Genomic DNA, 18408 nt, shown 5'->3' with positions numbered 1-18408 from the left:
TTATAAACACTGAATAGCAGCTGAGACCGGGTGGGGCGCGGTGGCTCACGCCTGTAATCCCAGCACCTTGGGAGCCTGAGGCGGGCGGATCACCTGAGGTCAGGAGTTCGAGACCAGCCTCAACATGGGGAAACCCCGTCTCTACTAAAAATACAAAATTAGCCGGGCGTAGTGGTGCATGCCTGTAATCTTAGCTACTCGGGAGGCTGAGGCAGGAGAATTGCTTGAACCTGGGAGGCGGAGGTTGCGGTGAGCCGAGATTGAGCCATTGCACTCCAGCCTGGGCAACAAGAGCTGAGACCATGTCAGCTGGAAATGAAATGAAAGTTGATAGTTCCTAAGCAGAAACTAGTTCCACATGCCGGTTAGGTCCTAGTGATGTCATCGTTCCGTTTTCTGACTTTTCACCTTCAGCAGGAGAGTAATTTCTTCCTCAAATCGGTGGGTCTTCTTTGAAAATTCATGTCAGCTACAACTCCTGTCCTTAGCTTAGGTGGACTTAGAGTTTTCATCAGAAAGTTCGGCTGGACGCGGTGGCTCATGTGTGTAATCCTAGCACTTTGGAAGGCCGAGGAGGGCGGATCACGGTGTGAGGGGATCAAGACCATGCTGGCCAACATGGTGAAACCCCGCCTCTACTAAAAATACAAAAACTTCTCCCGGTATGGCGGCGGGCGCCTGTAGCCCCAACTACTCGTAAGGCTGAGGCAGGAGAATGGCTTGAACCTGGGAGGCAGGGGCTACGGTGAGCCGAGATCACACCACTGCACTCCAGCCTGGGCAACGGGAGCAAAACTCCGTTTCAAAAAACAAAAAACAAAAAGAATCAAGTAAGTCGAAGTCACGCTGATGACAGCCAATTGTTGTGAACCAAGGAAGTGTCAATTCAAGAATTAACATAGATTTTGACTTTTGCTACCTCTTCTGTGCCAAGCAAGATACAGGCTCTGGAGAATCAGAAACAACAGAGACTCACTTGTTCCTCTCACAATACTCAGTACTTACTGAGATAAGGACAAAAGAAAATGTCCTGTCTGGAATGCAGGGAAACCGGAACTTCAGGTCAGGGGATATTTCCATTGAACTGTATGGAGTTGAAGCTTAAAATAGTAACGAATGTATGGGAGATTCACTTTGCCTTGACTTTCCGCATCCATCACAGAGAGATCACGCAGCGGGCACCCACGATCGGTTTCATCATGGCTCGCTTCCATTAGATCACCTAGAAATCAGCTCAGATGAGAGTGCTGAGTCTCAGAGGATGGACATCTCACCGCCTGCCATACAGAGAAGTAGAAAGGGTGGTATTCCAAATTCATGGCCAGACTCTAAGTCCCGGGTACTCTACTTCACGGTCTTCCAACTCTCAAAAAGTTGTGGTTTGCGTTTTGCTTTTTGAGACGGAGTCTCGTTCTGTGGCCCAGGCTGGAGTGCAGTGGAGTGATCTCGGCTCACTGCAGCCTCCGCATCCCAGGTTCAAGCTATTCTCCTGCCTCAGCCTGCCGAGCAGCTGAGAGGACAGGTGCCCGCCACTACGCCCGGCTCCTTTTTTTCTATTTTTAGTAGAGACGGGGTTTCCCCGTGTTGCCCAGGCTGGTCTCGAACACCTGACCTTGTGATTCGCCTGCCTCAGCCTCCCAAAGTGCTGGGATTAGAGGGGTGAGCTACCGCGCCCAGCTTCCAAAAGTTGTAAGCAGAGCTCAGAGGTCTCAACCACGGGCACGTCTGAGGAGCATTTTTTGAAACGCTTTCCATCTTCCTCAGTAAGAATGGAAGCCAAACTCCGAATCGATGACTCCTTTGAGGCAGTCGAGAGCTGTAAGGAGAGCCAGGAACAGGGGCAAGGGAGAGATGCGTCCCGAATGATCCTGTGCCCATTCTTTCTGGAACCTTTGATGTGATCTCAGCTGCCCTTTCTCTACTTGACACAGTGATTGTGGCACCCACTGGTCTAGCTGTGGTCTACAAGGAACCCCCAAAGGGAAGGGCACAGTGAGCAGGGGCATCGGCCTGAGTGACAAGGATTTGAGAGGGCAGGTTGGATGCAGGGAGAGGATTGGCCAAATGCCATGTGTCCGGACTTAGACTGCCTGGTTCAAATTGGACTTCACCCTTTTTGACTTCATGATCTGGTACAAGTCCTATGAAAATGCGTTGCTCCTTCTCTAGTCCGTAAAATCATCATGAAATGTGCACTCGTAACTGGGAAACTAGGCAGATGAAATGAAACAAGCTGCATAGAGCACAGAGCTCAGAGCCTGGCCTTTAGGAAGCCCTCAGTAAGGGTTCATGATGCCCTGGTGTCTGTCTTCATCCTCTTTATCCTCATCATCACCTTCATCATCTTTGTTGTTCTTAGGGAATAGTTTAGAGGGACTCATTCCCTGCTATCTTGGGTGAGGTGTCTATGAAAAGGACAACTCAGTGGGGGAGGAAGGCAAAAGTTTGAGTAAGATTTCTGAGGCCCCCTCACCACAAACAAGAACAGAAACTGCACAGTCTGCTGAGCTGACAGGTTGCACCTTGGTCTCCTCCCATCTGCCCACCGCTCTGTCCTGTTTGTCCTGAGGATGAGGAAACAAAGCGAGGCTCCCGAACATCCCTCAGCTGAACTGCCCTTCCCCCCTGCCGGGCCATGACCACGGAGAACAGGTCCACGGTCCTCCCTGCGTGGTGCATGATGGAGGCTCAGACTCCGTCCTCAAGGCTGGCAAGAAGACAGGGTGAGACATGAGCCTCCTGATACAGGTGACGGGTGTGGAGCCCCCAGGACTGGAACCTCAGACTGCAGGGCTGGAGGCACAGACTGAGTAGTGACTATTCTATGGCCTGGGGGGCTCAAGGCACAGAGCTCATTAGCCAAAGTCGCCCAAGCTCCCCAATCTCTAAAGATTCCCTCATAAGACTGCAGGAAGAAGAAGAGAAAAGGGAGTGTCCGTAGAAGCTTTGGGGCTCTTCCTGTAATCAGGAGGAAGCTTTCGTGTATTCTTGGCTTCTTTCTTTCCTTTCTAAAGATCCAACTGCTTTCATTTTCATCTTTTATTATGGGAAAATATACCACGTATCAATACGAAAAGTTGTAAATAGAAATGATTGCATCTAGAATGGCCGGTATAAACATTGACAGTTTCCACTATTTTTCAGTTGACAGTTGAATGACATTAAGTACCTTCACATTGTTTAGCAACCATCACCACCGTCATCTCCAGAACAGTTTTATCTTTCAAAATGGAAATGGCACCCATTCACCAAACTCTCCATTCCTCTCTCTTGCCCACCCCGGGGGCCACCATTCTGATTTGCAACTCTATGAGTTTAACTACTCTAGGCACTTGATGGAAGTGGAATCATACCGTGTTGAATTTGTTTTCCTGTTTTTTTTTTTTTTTTTGGGACAGAGTCTTTCTCTGTCGCCCAGGCTGGAGTGCAGTGGCGTGATCTCGGCTCACTGTAACCTCCACATCGTGGGTTCGAGCGATTCTTGTGCCCCAGTCTCCCGAGTAGCTGGGATTACAAGCGTGCGCACCCACGCCCAGCTAATTTTTGTGTTTTTAACAGAGACGAGCTTTCAGCATATTGGCCAGGCTGCTCTCGAACTCCTGACCTTAAGGGATCCGCCTGCCTCAGCCTCCCAAAGCGCTGGGGTTACAGGTGTGAGCCACTGAGCCTGGTCGTGTTTATCCTTTTGGGATTTCTTTATTTCACTGACGATAATGTCTTCAAGGTTCATCAATGTTGCAGCCTGTGTCAGAAGTGCCTATCTGGTTTTGTTTTTTGGTTTTGTTTCATTTTGTTTTGTTTTGTGTTTACATGGAGTCTCACTGTCGCACAGGCTGGACTGCAGTGGCACAATCTGGGGTTACTGCAACCTCCGCTTCCCGGGTTCAAGTGATTCTTGTGCCTCAGCCTCCCGAGTAGCTGGGACTATATGCACACGCCACCACGCTGGGCTAATTTTTTGCATTGTCTTTTTTTTTTTTTATGAGACGGAGTCTTGCTCTGTCGCCCAGGCTGGAGTGCAGTGGCACGATCTTGGCTCACTGCAAGCTCCACCTCCCAGGTTCACGCCATTCTCCTGCCTCAGCCTCCCAAGTACCTGGGACTACAACTGCCCGCCACCACGCCCAGCTAATTTTTTGTATTTTTAGTAACACGGGGTTTCACCATGTTAGCCAGGATGGTCTCGATCTCCTGACCTCGTGATCTGCCAGCCTTGGCCTCCCAAAGTGCTGGGATGACAGACCTGAGCCACCACATCTGGCCAAGATTTTCTTTTGTTCCCACATCTAAGTGAGGACATGTAATATCTGTCATTCTGTGCCTGCCTTACTTCACTTAACATACAGACCCTGCAGTCTTATCCATTTTTTCTGCAGTGGAGAGGATTTTATGCCTTTTTAGGCTGGATAATACCGCATAGTGTGTGTATACCACAGTTTCTTCATTGAAACAAAATTCAAAAAAGCAAATATTTTTAAAATGTCTCAGAATGTGAAACTTTAGGGATACTGTGCCCATTTTATTCTTTTCTATTTCCCATTTTATTTATATGTAAGTGTAGAATAAAGCAGCAATCAATGTGTGTAGAGATCTGTGACTTCAACAAATGTAAAATGAAAATGCTAAGTGGTGGATGGGCACCGTCACTCACGCCTGTAATCCCAGCACTTTAGGAGGCCGAAGCGGGCGGATCACCTGAGGTTGGGAGTTCAAGACCAGCCTGACCATTATGGAGAAACAATGTCTCTACTAAAAATACAAAAAAAAAAAAAAAGAAAAGAAAACTGAATGGGGCGTGGTAGCACATGCCTGTAATCCCAGCTACTCGGAAGGCTGAGACAGGAGAATTGCCTGAATACGGGAGGCAGAGGTTGCAGTGAGCCGAGATCGTGCCATCGCACTCCAGCCTGGGCAACAAGAGTGAAACTCTGTCTCAAAAAAAAGAAAAGAAAGAAAGAAAAAGAAAAAAAAAAGAAGAAAAAAAGAAAATATTACTCCCATTATCGCAGGGGGTGTTCAGCCCTGATGATATTGTTTTCTAATATCCAGGGAAGGAGAGTATGATATTACTCCCAGTATCACAGGGGGTGTACACCTTTTTGTGATATTGTGTCTAATATCCAAGGAAACAGAGGATGACATTACTCCCAATATCACAGAGGGTGGACACCCCCCTGGGATATGGTTCCGAATGTCCCAACGGGGATAGGATGATATTACTCCCCATATCAACCCTGGAGGGTTATCTTCCACCCCTACTCTTGGCCACCGCTTAGCCAGAGCTGGTCTTCTCTCTTGGCCCAGTTCAGTGAAGAAAAGTCTCCATTCCTCCTCTCCGGGGACCATAAGGGTCATAGTGACTCTCGTTCTGGGTAGCTTTAGCAGCAAAGAGCCATGCTCTGTCAAAGAGACAGTGGCTCTCAGCTTGTTAAGCAAGTCCCTCCCCAACAAGGGCAAGGGACAGTCAGGCATGGACAAAAACTGATGAGTCACTGTATGTCCTCCAACAGTGCAAGTCCCAGGCAAGCAAAAAGCTTGCTTTGCTGAAACCCCTGTGGCTCCGATGATGTCAATAGTCTTTCCGGAGAAGGGGGCGACCGGGGCGGTTACTAGCGAATGTCCAGCACCGGTATCTACGAGAAAATCAACGCCTCTACCCCCGACTGTCATTCTGACCATAGGCTCTTTGGGGACACTTGAGCCCACTCTCCCTCAGTCCAACAACACTTCTGCCAGGTTGAGCAGGGCCCCTTCCTCCTTGTCTGGGGCCTCCTGCTCTGAGTCACCTTGTTTTCTTTAAAGCTGAGGGCATTTGTTCTTCCAATGTCCTATTTCTTTACAATAAGCACACTGGTTACGCTGCCAACTCTGACAGCGAAGCTGAGTTCCTTTCCCAGGGCCCCCCTTCCCTTGCCTCTTTGGGGGGAGCCCTCTGATTCCTGAAGCTAACAGGCAGGTCGGTGTCGCCGGGCCTGACGTTCATTCTCTGTGCGGTGTTCCTTACAGCTTACTGCATCCCTGTTTACAAACACCTGCTTAGCTCTTTCTAATAATTGTGACGTATTCATCCCTGCAAGCCCAGCCTGTTTCTGCAGTTTTCTTCTCATGTCTTCTGCGCTTTGACGGACTCAAGCCATGTGAAGCATGTGCTGATTTTCAGGGCTATCGGGATCAAAGGGAGTATACATACGATAGGCCTCACACAATCTCTCATAGAATTGTGCTGGACTTTCTTCTTTTCCCCGAATGACCTCAGAGACCTTGTTAACGTTTGTGGCCTTCTGAGCTCCCCTCTTGAATGCTTCCAAGAGAGCTTCCCTGTCTCGGTTTAGCCTTTGCATATCCTCTCTTTCATTTGGGTCCCACTGGGGGCCGGTTCCTGGTAACTGGGTCCTTCCATACTCTTGGGGGTTTTGATAATCAGCTGGTGCATGTTCATCTAGCCACTTAGTTGCTGCTAGGAGCACTCTCCGCCTTTCATCTCTGTGAAAGAGGAACATGAGCAACCGGTGGCAATCAGCCCAGGTGGGGTTGTGGGTCTGGATAATAGTTGGGAGCAAATCAATTCGAGCTTGTGGCTTTTCGGTATACGACGGGGTATGGTTTTTCCAGTTGAGAAGGTCGGCACAGGTGAAGGGCTGGAAGAGAAAAACACGCCTCTTCACCACGTGACCATCCTCATCTATCCCAGTATACCACTGCTCTGTCAGGGGCATCTGTATCCCCGTTTTGGGTCGTCAACGGGCTGCCAAGGGAGGGGTTTCTCCCGAGGCATCACCTCCTCTCTTGTCTCCTCTGAGTGGCCTAGGGATATGCTTGTCTTGCGGAGGCGCAAGCACTGTGGGCTCAAGAGTGGGGAGCCTCTTTCCCTGGTAAGGGGAGGGCACCACTGGGATCACTGGTGCCATCTCCTGCAATGGATCTTCTGATGTTGGGTCGAACAGAACTTGAGGAGTTGATTTCCCTGGGCAGGTGGAGCGGGATCCTTCCTTAGCTGTCTGTCCCTTGGCTACTAGTATTGCTGCTGCCTGCCCTCTTAGCCACTGTGGGGGGTCTAGCACCAGCTGTCACCAAGTGTCTATGTATGGGAAGCGGTCTAGGTATCCTTTCCCAGTTACCTTGTGCCACACTTGAGAAACAAGGGACCTGTCCAGGCTTAATTCTGATGGCCAACCCACTTCTAATGTTGGGCAATCTATTTCCCATGAAGTTTGAAGTTCCCAGGTGGTCTGGTGGTTAGGAGTCGGCGCTCTCACCACCGCGGCCCAGGTTCGATTCCTGGTCATGTGAACCAAAAAGTGGAGCAGGACGCGTAACGGACACAAACCCCTCAGACGCCAGATTCAAGAAGGAAGAGGTTGCTTTTAATCGGCTGGGGGCGTCAGCAGACTCGCATCTTAAGAGCCGAGCGCCCCGAAGGAAGACAGACTTCCTAGGCCTTTTCTCAGGGCTTACAACTCTAAGAGTTTCCACCTGAAAGGGTCCCGATGGATTCAGAGCACATGTGCTTAGAGTGGCGGAGGGGGGGTTCATCTTTTCACCTCAGCTCATCAGTGGCAGCGGCTGGTCTTGCCACTGACTTCAATCTTCTTGGTTTTCAACTTTTACTTCCTCCTCCTCTTCAGAGACAGGAGACAGAGAAATGCCTTCTCTCCTCAGGGACACAGGATGATATAACTCCCAATAATACTGTGAGGAAGGTCGCAATATTACTTATCAAAATTAATAATATCAATTATTAATTGATATTAATAATTATCAATACTAATAACTGATTGTATAATTTTTAAAATCAATATCGATAATAATGATAATATTCAAGAGTCATACTGACGATAACAATAAATTATTAATATTAACTATTAATAACGCCTGATATTAATAACTGGGGCTGATCATATTCATTAGAACACAGTAATATTAGCTCCCAATAATTAATATTAATAACCCAAAAACTTTTCATTAGCAATTATTTCTTAACATTAATATTGGTAATTCATATTAACGTGACTCGTAAATGAGTAACAAGTAATACTAATATGACTCCTAATACCGCAGTGGGTGTACCCCCACCTGCGATAGTGTTCCTAATGTCCAGGGACGGAGAGAGCATGGTATTACTTTCAATATCGCAATAGGTGTACACCCACCTGACGATACTGATCCAAATAGAATCTCCACGGGGTGGAGATTGGACCCTACCCCAACCGTAACCCTAACACTACCCCCTAACCCTAACCCTAACCCCTAACCCTAACCCCTAACCCTAACCCTAACCCCTAATCCTAACCCTAACCCAACCCAAACTCTAACCCTAACCCTAACCCCTAACCCTAACCCCAACCACTACCCCTAACCCTAACCCCAACTCTAACCCTAACCCCTAGCCCTAACCCTAAGCCCTAACCCTAACCCCTAACCCTAACCCTAACGCTAACCCCAATCCCTAACCCCTAACCCTAACCCTAACCCCAACCCCAACCCCAACCGCAACCCCAACCCCAACCCTAACCCTAACCCTAACCTGGGCCCTGACGACAACTCTAATCCTAACCCTAGGTTCCTTACTAAGTTTGTATGTACTTTGTTAATGTGGATTATTACGATTACTCTGTGAGGACTGCACAGCAGCATGCGGATTGCCAATCTTACATTAATTTTTTTTATTGAGGCAGTGCATTAGCATTACAGGTGCTTGTGACATGAGTAATGTCGGTGTCATATTTTGGGTGTCATGTCTGCATTAGCAGTGCTGCATTTGTGTTTCGAAGCTGCAGTGTGGACCTGGCACTGTGGCCCCTTGCCTTCGCTTGGGAGAACTTTGGTGGGCAGGATTCAGAGGGGCTTTTGGTTTCCCATTTTGCACACCGAACCCTTCTAACTGGTCTCTGAACTTGATTATTCAGGGCTGCAAACAGGAAGGATTTTACTCACCGTCGATGCTGCCCCGAGTTGTCCCAAAGCGAGGTAGGGCCCCCAACGTCTGTGCTGAGGAGAATGGTGCTCCGCCTTTGCGCTGTCCCCCAGGTCTGTGCTGAGCAGAACGCAGCTCCGCCCTCGCGGTGCCCCTGGCCCGCACGCCCAGGTCTGTGCTGAAAAGAACACTGCTCCGCCTTCGCAGTACCCCGGAGTCTGTGCAGAGGAGAATGCAGCTCCGCCCTCGCGATGCCCTCTGGGTCTGTGCTGCGGCGAACGCAGCTCCGTCCTCGCAAAGGCACCGCGCCCGCGCAGGCGCAGAGGGGCGCACCGCGCCCGCGCAGGCGCAGAGGGGCGCACCGCGCCCGCGCAGGCGCAGAGGGGCGCACCGCGCCCGCGCAGGCGCAGAGGGGCGCACCGCGCCCGCGCAGGCGCAGAGGGGCGCACCGCGCCCGCGCAGGCGCAGAGGGGCGCACCGCGCCCGCGCAGGCGCAGAGGGGCGCACCGCGCCCGCGCAGGCGCAGAGGGGCGCACCGCGCCCGCGCAGGCGCAGAGGGGCGCACCGCGCCCGCGCAGGCGCAGAGGGGCGCACCGCGCCCGCGCAGGCGCAGAGGGGCGCACCGCGCCCGCGCAGGCGCAGAGGGGCGCACCGCGCCCGCGCAGGCGCAGAGGGGCGCACCGCGCCCGCGCAGGCGCAGAGAAGCACGGTGGGCCGTAGCTCCGCAGCGCAGGCGCAGAGAGGCGCGGCGGGCCCGCGCGGGCGCAGAGAGGGGCGGCGCGCCGTCGCTCCGCGGCGCAGGTGCAGAGATGCGCGGCAGCCCGGCCCCCGCGGGGAGGCGTGGCGCAGGGCAGAGATGCACAGCGGCGCGTCGCCGGTGGGGCGGGTGCGGCGCAGGCGCAGACATGCACGCCGCCGGGCCTGGGGTTGGGGGAGCGTTGCAGGCACACAGGTGCACATTCACACGCCGCCGGGCGGGGGGCGGCGGTGGACGCGGTGCAGGCAGAGAGACGCACGTCGCCGGGGGTGCGGCGCGGAGACGGGTGGAACCTCAGTAATCTGAAAAGCCGGGCCCTACAGGACCTGCTTGCTCACGTTGCTGTGCCTCTGCGCCTCCTGCTGGCGCCTAGGGCAACTGCAGCGCCCTTTTGCTTACACTGGTGGCCAGCGCCCCCTGCTGGCGGCGGGACACGCAGGGCCCCTTTCCTCACAGTATAGTGGCGGTACGCCGCCTGCTGGCAGCTAGGGACGTTGCAGGGCCCTCTTGCTCACAGTGTAGTGGCAGCATGCTCGCGTGCTGGCAGCTGTGGACACTGCTGGGCCCTCCTGCTCCAAGTGTAGTGGCGGCCGGGTCCCCTGCTGGCAGCTGGGGACACTGCTGGGCCCTCTTGCTTTTAGTGTAGTGCGGGCAAGCCCTCTTCTGGCACCTGCGGACACTACAAGATCCTCTTGTTCCCAGTGTAGTGGCAGCACGCCCCGTGCTGGCAACCAGGGCACTGCAGGGTCCTCTTGCTCATGTTGTGGTGCCCGTGTGCCACCTGCTGGCAGCTAAGGACACTGCAGGGCCCTCTTGCTCACAGTGTAGTCGTCGTATACCCCTGCTGGCAGCTGGGGACACTGCTAGGCCCTCTTGCTGGCAGTGTCATGGCAGCATGCCACCTGCAGGCAGATGGGGACTATGCAGGGCCCTCTTGCTCCCGGTGTGACGGCTGGGGTCCGCTACTGGCCACCTCCTGCACCACTTAAAGTCAGAGTGCCAGTTATTAAGCCCCATCAGTTCTGTAAATTCAAACTGAAATGGAGCTATTACTGGGGAGAGCTGATGTCCCAGTTCTTGTCTAACTTGGAAGAAAGATTTTCACCAAGAGGCAGTACAAAGATGGCAGATAACTTCATTCAAAAGAAATACAGTGTAAAGAGCTTATTGTAGAAAAATAGGGAGGAGTGGGCTGATCGTGCGTGAAAACAGCCTAAGAGTCCTCTGCAGGGAATTTTATTTTAGACTTCTTCACATTCCTGCCTCTGTCTCAAGTCTCTGCCTGTTTTCTTTGTCTGGTTTTCCTGCTACTGCCTTAGGTCCCCGACTTGCCCCACTTAGGCATGTGGGACCTCCTCGCTGTTGGTTGAGGTACATGTGTGGTGATCAATCCAAATCCACTCTGGCACCAGCCTCTTTCCCGCCATCACAGGCCGGCTGACAGCGGTCATCTTTGTACCTACTGCACCTGCCCATCTCTTTTGAATGTCCTTCTCTGCCCTAATCTGTACTTATGGTGCCAGGTTTCTCTTAAGAATGTCCCCTTTGTTGTTCTTATCAGCATGTACCTAGCAATATTCTGACATTTTTATTGCAGAATGAATGATGATTGGGGCATCTTAAGAAGAGTTCTAGGTTGTTTCTTTCTGCATAGGTACCTCTTCTCCCTCCTACCCACAATTGACAAGTGCCCATCCACTCCAGCACTAGAGATGCTACTAACGTGAATTTTTGGTGGTCCCTCCAGGAGAGCCTTCCCAGGCTTTCCCTTTTTCAGGAGCTCCCCCTCCTGTTCATGTCTAGCTATCTATTCTAACGGAGCCCACTATCCTGTGTCCTTCCCAAAAATAGGGAATGATTAATTGGAAGCCATAAGAAATGACATCCGTGTAGATGAAAACTTTACAACTTACACAAATAATCACTCAAAATCATCCTTACACTAAAAATCTAAAACTATACCATTTCTAGAAGAAACTATAGAAGAGCTATGTGCCTTTGGGTTTGGTAATGAATTTTAACAACTGACAGAAAAGGTTGATATACACAGAAGAAATGACAATGTGGATTTCTTAATATTCAAAGTTTATACTCTGGAAGAGACCTTGTTAAGAGAACAAAAAGAAAAGCCACATATTGAAGAAAATATTTGCAAAATACAGATCTCAGAATTTGTATTCAAAATATATAAAAATTGTTAAAACTAAACAATAAGTTAAACAGCCCAATTAAAAATGACACAGATCTGAACAGACACCTCACCAAAGAAGACCTACAGATGCCAAGTAAACATACAAAAAGATACTCAACATAATAGAGAACTGAAAACCACAATGAGATAGCACAGCTGGTCTATATATCTTAGAACTGCTAAACTCTTTAAAAAATGACAAATTGCTGGAGAAAAAACAAGAACTCTTTTCATTGCTGGTGGAACACAGTGTGTAGGACCAAAATATGCCACCCCAAAATATACTGGTAGGAAACCAGAATATGCAACCCCAATATATGTCCCTTCGGCTTAAGAATTATTTCAAGCTGATTATTTTGAAAAAAAAAATTCTAACAAAGGAAATTCTGAAAACAAAGTAGAAGTTACACTTGTGTAAGGAAAATTTACATCTATCAAGGAAATCCCCATTTAAAAGCTACCTCTCTTGACACCAAGAAGAGAAGGATAACTAAATCACTAAAGAGTCTTATCAATGGAGAACGCATGGACTTAACTCTGTATAACAAACCTTACCCTTGTCTACTGCGCTTTTGCTGGTTAACTCCCCACTACTGCACCTCAAATCTTCTTTCTTTAAGTTAAAGATAGTATTTAGGCTTGAACTGAAAGTCACCTGTGGGAGATTTACTCATTTTTCTGTGAGTATCTCCCATGTATCCATAAGGTATACATGTTTTTAAACTTTTCTGTTTTTCTCATTTTAATCTGTCAGTTTTTACAGAGGGTCCCATCTAAGAATTCCAAAAACATAGAAAATTTTTTTCCTCCCCATTACAAGTTGGGCAGTTTTTTCTAAAGCTAAACAAGTCTCACCTTACAATCCAAAAATCACATTCCTAAGTATTTTGACAACTATTTTGATGTTATTTCCAAACAAAAGCTACCACGCAATTACTTACAGAAGCCCTATTCATAATGACCAAAGGAAAAAAAAGGAATCAGAAAGTCTTACAATAGCTGACTGTGTGGGAATCCACTCAGACATCAAAAGCTGTTATAAAGATTATGTAAATGAAAACATTTGAGATACCGAAGATAAAGGAAGAAATCTTACCAGAACTTACTTTATCCAATTAAAGCAGAGCTCCCAGAAAAATACAACTGCCATTAACCCCTTCAAAGGAGTTTCTTGCAAATTCAGCTGCCATGGAGACAGCACACTCTTTCCCATTAGCACTGACAAATGAAAATGAAATCCTAAGCTCCCAACTGACTGAACAGACCCACTCTTGGCTGAGGGGACCCCAGAGTAACTTTCAAAACTGAGTTCTCAGCTTTGCTAGGATGGGATGATGGGGGTCAGTTACACATCGTTATACCCCCTCCTTTGCTAACCATGATGAGGCTTTCTTCCCTAAGGATTTAACAGAAACCAGCCCTTTCAAAGTCTCCACCACTGATGTCAGCCTCTCCTTTCTTGCCTGATAAGAGACCACCCATGACGGAGAGGTTCTGGCCAGTGTACAGAGGATGCACAGAGCGAGTTTTCATGTCCTCTGCTTCACCTTTTAATGTCAGAGGGCTGAAAATTCCACCCTGGGATCATGCTAACACTGCCATTTTTTGTACATGGGACCCATGAAGAAGCAAGAAACTCAATTGCGCATGCATGCATTTCTCCTTCCATAAATATTCATGACTCCTCCTAGAGGTTATTAAATAAATGTATTTGGCCATTCCACTCAGCATAAATTACTATTTCCTTTACCTCCTCCTTGAAGCATCTGTTTCTGGCTTCTGGCTGGAGGCTAGGCTTCCCAGCCTGTCAGAAGGACAACCCTGCAGGCTGCAACCCTTTATAGGAAATACATCTCTCACTGGGTGCGGTGGCTCATCCCTGTAATCCCAGCACTTTGGGAGGCCAAGGCATGTGGATCACCTGAGGTCAGGAGTTTCAGACCAGCCTGTCCAACATGATGAAACCCTGTCTCTACTAAAAATACAAAAAATTAGCCTACACTGACTAATTTAAAATTGACTAAATTATCCGTTCTCAAACCTCTGCTGACTATGCGTTCCACCAATATGGAATTAATTCCACTTCCTTTCCTGTTTGGATGACTTTACTAAGAATTATTTCAAACTTCAGTGGCTACTTTGAGAAAACTTTTATCTTCAAAATTGCCTCCTTTTAGACCTTTCCTTTCCCAATTGAGTCTCTCAACTCCCTATAATCACTGAAATTTTAGGCACCCTGCTCCATGCCTTGAAGGCTCTCAATGTGCTGAAGAATCTGCAAAAGCAAACACCTGGGGCTGAAAAATAAAATAGAAAAAAAAATTATTTCTCACCCTCCATAAGATTATACGTCAAAACAAACAAGAAAAAACTTAAAAATCTCCAAAAACGCTGGTGAGAGAAAAGCTTTAGCCCTCATATGAAGAAGATAAAAACTTGTTCCATTTTCCAGATACAGAGTTATAATACAAATATAAAATGGGGCAAAGATAAAAACCAATTCTTCTATATAAACTAGTGAATTTTGTAGTTATTGTAATCACATTAGTCAGGATTCTCCAGAAAGGCAGAATCAATAGGATATATGTAGATAGACAGATGAGAGAAGATTCATTAGGGGAATTCGTTCACATAATTATGGAGGCTGAGAAGTTCCACAATAGCCTGTCTCCGAGTTGGAGAACCAGGAAAGCTGGTAGCATGGCTCACTCCAGACACAAAGGACTCAGAATCAGGGAAGCCAGTAGTGTAACTCTGATTCTGAGGCCAAAGGTCTGAGACCCTGAAGTTCTGATGTCAAGGGCAGGAGAAGAAAGATGTTTCCATTTCAGAAGGAGATAATTCAACTTTCCTTTTCCTTGTTGTTCTATCTGGGCTCTCAACCAATTGGATGATGCCTGTATTCATCCATTTTTATACAGCTATGAAGAAACACCTGAGTCTGAGCAATCGATAAAGAACAAAGAGGTTTAATGGGCTGACAGTTCCACATGGCTGCAGGGGCCTCACAATCATGGCAGAAGGGGAAGCAAAGCCGTCCTTCTTCACATGGCAGCAACAAGGAGAAGTGCTGAGCCAAAGGGGAAAAGCCCCTTATGAAACCATCAGATCATGAGAACTCACTCACTGTCATGGGAACAGCATGGCAGTAACCACCACCGTGATTCAATCACCTCCCACTGGGTCCCTCCCACGACATGTAGGGATTATAGGAACTACAATTCAAGATGAGATCTGGGTGGGGGCATAGCCAAACCATATCAGTGCCCATCCACATTGGGTCATGGTTATCTCAGTGTCTTCCAGAAACACCCTCACAGATATGCCCAGAAATTGTGTTTTACCAGCTATGTGTGTCTCTTAATCCAATTAAGTAGATGTCTAAAATTAACCATCAGAATATTTATGCCCGATTCATGGCTGAAATTTCAGGATGAAAGCTATGAAATCTCTATTTGTGTTTGTATATCTATTAATGTATGTTATATATATGTGATGTTTTCCTAACTCCAGATAGCATTGCAAAATTCATTTATAAAATCCTCTAAAAGTGCTCTATTCTAACTTGGCTTGGAAAAAAATAAGCATTTATAAAGAAATATTCACCAAACCCTAGAAATATAGGAAATGATCAAATGTGTTTTAAGTTAACACGATTTGGATAAAACTTAGTTAAATAAGATTAATATAATATTTTTGGTGTAATAAAACAATTATGTCTTCAAAGGTATCACTATTGAATATAAAACAAACATAAATTCCTATTCTGCTTGAGTTCTAGTCAAATAAGCTAATATTATACTTACTAGAAATGTAAAATCTTAAAGCTTATAGATTTGATTCTAATTAATTTGTCATTCTTATGAAAAACGTTATTTTCTTATGGTGAAAAGATACACATATATTTAGAGTTAGCCAGCTGGACTCAGTTTAGATGATCCCAATTTTGTTGCGACATCCAAAATATCATAATCAGGAGCCAGTCGAACATATGCCTTCTTCTCTTTATCAGGACAAATGAGGGTGGTGACCTTGGCCACATCACTGTCATAGAGCTTCTTCTTCACAGCCTGTTTGATCTGGCGCTTCTGGCTTTAACATCCACAATGAACACAAGCGTGTTGTTTTCTTCTATCTTCTTCTGGCTGACTCAGCGGTCAGCGGAAACTTGATGATAGCATAGTGGTCAAGCTTGTTTCTCCCGGGGGTGCTCTTCCGAGGATATCTGGGCTGCCTCTGGAGTCGCAGTGTCTTGGGCCGCCTGAAGGTGAGTGACTTGCGGATCTTCTTTTTGGCGTGTGGCTGTGGACACCTTTCAACACTGCCTTCGTGGCCTTGAAAGCCTTCGCTTTGGCTTCGGCTTTAGGAGGGGCAGGAGCTTCCTTCTTCGCTTTCGGTGCCATCTTGTGAAAAGCGAAAACCATTATTTCAAAAATAATTTGTTTACAGTAAATCTGCCTAATAGTAGTTTCCAAAGTGCTTTTGGTAATTTTTAACCTTAAAGTTAAGCTAAGTAAAAGATTTGCCTTAAATATCTAGACCACTTATAAATAAGGTACAATACTAAAACATTAATTACTGAACATAAATAATTCAAGTTTATATACTTTTGGCTTCCTATTTTTACAGAGAGACTAAAGATATTTTGGCCCATTAATAAACATCTTTTTTTTCTGCCACACTGAGAAATTGTATTATGAGGAAACACATCCCTCTAAGATGTTGGGAGATGGCATATTCATACATTTTCTAACCTACGATAGAATGCTAATGTATGACAGTTTATAACTGTCTACTTCCTAGTTTTCTCTGGAAAATGAAAGATTACTAAGTATTAAAATTATAATCAATATATGTAAATAAAACTACTAGCAATAATAGAACAACTAGAAACAACTCTATGCAAAGCATGCCAGAAAAGTAGGGCATGTTTTGCAAGTAAAGTAGGATATATTTTTTATAAGGAAAATCATACATAAGATACAAATAAAAAGAGATACCTAACCTCCCCTGTGTTATATTTGTATGGGTAAAATCTTATGTTTTCAAAAATTATATAAAATTCCTGGAAATGTGTCAATGTCCTCCTTATCCATGCTATGTGCCAGTATAGAGTAATGAGTCATAATTCCAACTATTATTTTAAATGTTGTGCCAGGTGCAGGGGCTCACACCTGTAATCCCAGCACTTTGGGAGGCTGAGGCTGGCGGATCACAAGGTCAGGAGATCGAGACCATGCTGGCTAACCCGGTGAATCCCTGTCTCTACTAAAAATACAAAAAATTAGCGGGGCGTGGTGGCAGGCGCGTGTAGTCCCACTCGGGAGGCTGAGGCAGGAGAATGGCGTGAACCTGGGAGACAGAGCTTGCAGTGAGCCGAGATCGCGCCACTGCACTCCAGCCTGGGCAACAGAGAAAGACTCTGTCTCTAAATAAATAAATAAATGTTTTATGCCACAGAAAAAATCGAATATCCTTGTCAGCTGTGGTATAAAGAACTCTCATCAGATCTTTCATCACAGCCATTTCATACTCTTTGTCACTTAGATATTATTTCCCCCTGATGCTTTCCTGAAAGCTCCTGCAATTAGCTACAGCTCAGAATGTTCGTCTCCAACACAGGACTCCCTCTGAGACTCACGGAAGCCCATGACAGGTACTCTGGCTACAGGCTTCTGATGATATTGCTTAAATAACTTTAAGACCATACACTTGACTCAGTGAAGATCTCCAGAACTCTGGTTGAGAAATTGATGGGTTCATGACGCTGCTAACCCAAGATCCAACAAGACTGGAATTGATTACATGGCACTGAATGAACTGATGAAAATTGATTATAATTTTATAGCTTTTTTGGAGCATTGCTGGTTCTTTAATGTTCTTGTTTCTGGATTTAAGAAATCTCTTCCTCTTAATCTAACTGTAACTTACAACAGCTTAGTAGATTATACTTTTGTAAATAGAAATGAAGCATTTATCTTTTTTTCCCTGCCTGATTTTTCCATAATTTTGAAATCCTTACTGAATACTCTTATTTTCACGATGATATAGTTGTTAGCAAAAGTCCAATAAGAATCTATTCGCCTTATAACAGGGCATAATTGGAAATTTTGGTTATATTATCAACGTTTTTACTGGAATATCATATTTAGGAAGTGTACCTAAGATCAGTTATGACTGGCAATTTTAAGGAAGTAAGGTTGACTTTTATGGAGACAATGCTTACAAAGCACTGTGAAAATGGGAAAGTTTTTCCTCAAAGATTATAAAGTCACAACTATCCACTATTTTTATGTGTGTGTGTGTGCGTGTGTGTGTGTGTGTATTCCAAATCACTTGTCCTAGCTTGCTCCAGCAGGCCTGGACAGAACTAGACAAGCCCCAGCCCATAGTGCATGCCATTCCTTATTTGGAGATGTTTCCTTAACTATCCCTGGGCAACTTCCTTTTCTTTCTTTCTTCTATTCCCCTTACCTAATTAAGTAAACTAACAGCCAATCAGGTAAAGTGTAAAATGTGAGGTCCTATTTCAGCCAATGGAAACTG

General features: G+C 46.6%; 1 pseudogene; it reads right to left on the bottom strand.

Annotated features, from left to right (window-relative positions):
• Window positions 1-14815: 14815 nt before the first annotated feature.
• Window positions 14816-17513, bottom strand: LOC129463056 (large ribosomal subunit protein uL23-like; annotated as a pseudogene).
• Window positions 17514-18408: the final 895 nt, after the last annotated feature.

This window comes from Symphalangus syndactylus, chromosome 14 (assembly GCF_028878055.3).
Source record: "Symphalangus syndactylus isolate Jambi chromosome 14, NHGRI_mSymSyn1-v2.1_pri, whole genome shotgun sequence".
Classification (NCBI taxonomy): Eukaryota; Metazoa; Chordata; class Mammalia; order Primates; family Hylobatidae; genus Symphalangus; species Symphalangus syndactylus.
Note: the sequence above shows the minus strand (reverse complement) of the source record. Positions and strands in the feature narration are given on the sequence as shown.